The sequence below is a fragment of the Acanthisitta chloris genome, unplaced genomic scaffold (genome assembly GCF_000695815.1).
Source record: "Acanthisitta chloris isolate BGI_N310 unplaced genomic scaffold, ASM69581v1 scaffold727, whole genome shotgun sequence".
NCBI classification, from domain to species: Eukaryota; Metazoa; Chordata; class Aves; order Passeriformes; family Acanthisittidae; genus Acanthisitta; species Acanthisitta chloris.
In genome coordinates this window covers 7,385-8,643 of record NW_008680737.1, presented here as the reverse complement: position 1 = coordinate 8,643, position 1,259 = coordinate 7,385, and the positions used below count along the sequence as shown (strand labels likewise).

The 1,259-nt window shown below is 40.7% G+C and overlaps 1 protein-coding gene across 1 annotated transcript in view; it reads left to right on the top strand.

Moving 5' to 3' along the window:
• The window catches only part of ELMO1 (engulfment and cell motility 1), a gene marked incomplete at its 3' end in the record, with an annotated part of 290,561 nt that overhangs the window by 283,585 nt on the left and 5,717 nt on the right, over positions 1-1,259 (top strand). The window lies entirely within an intron of this gene.

Sequence of the window (1,259 nt, the reverse complement as noted above, 5' to 3'; positions counted from 1 at the left end):
CATCAATATTCCACTGAGACTTTCTATAAACACTGAATAGTTCCCTTCATCAGCATTCTCATGGAGTGAAAGTAGATAGTCATGTATAGTTTGGTTTGGCTACTAGTAGTGAGGGTTGTTTATTTTATTCCTCTCAGAGCCTTAGTCCAAATGACTGAAATTCTAGGGCCAGAGCAGGGTTTGTAGCAAATGCTCTTCTTTTGGCAGATCTCCAAGACAAAGACAGACTGTTTATTTTATCTTAAACTGCTGTTAGTTCATGATTTATAGGATCAGAAGCCTTAGGGAGTATAAATTCATTCAACTTATATATAAGTAGAGTTGAAGTTAAACCAAAATATTTTTACAAAATCAGTGTAATCTTCTGGTCCTCAGCTGAGAAGGTTATTTTGTGTCATGCTTTGGAGTGAATTCTGTAGGCCACCAGATTAATTACTTTGATGTCATATTTGTACAGGGCCAAAAAATTTACGATTCTTTGGAAACAAATGAAACATGCTACCATGCCTCAAAAAACTTTCTCTTCTCTGAAATATATTGGGTTTTGCAGATACATGCCCATTTAGGAGATCACGTTTCCTCATCCCCTTAAGAGTTGTGTGTGCTTTGTGTTAGACATCCTGCATTCCCTGAAACAGAAGTGCACATTACCCCCTGGGAGGGAGGGAGTAGACACAACCATTATAGAAGATGATGATTCATGAGACCACCAGGACTATGCTCAGCACAATCTAAAACTGTGCAATCTAATGAAGTGTGTTTGGTGTATAAGCCATTCAATTGGGATCCCTTTTAGGTATGTACAGTGCCTGGTACAGTCCAAGTAGAAAATACTGGCAGCTGGCACAAAGCACAAGAAACTCTCTTGAAATCAGTATTTATCTTCAGGATCTCCTGTACCCCAAAGCAGAACAAACTGTAAACCCAGGGCTGTCATGATGTCAAGAGCTAGGAAATGAAGTAAAGTGGATGAAGGACCAGAGGTTTAGTTAGTGACACTAAATACCATGACAGTCAAACTTTCAGACAATTCCTCTGAATATCCTGGTAAAAGTAGCGCACATCCCAAATTCCTGAGTGTCTTCTGTTAGCTTTGTCCCAACTCCCCATCTCCTCTCCCCCAACCCACCTCCCTTTACATGTACCTTGTGCTACCTCAGGTGGTTTGGGAGTCCTATCACCTGCCCACTGTTCCAACTGAATTCCCTTCCGTGAAGCATTACCATTACAATTACCAAAGCCCTAAAAAGGGCCGAGGT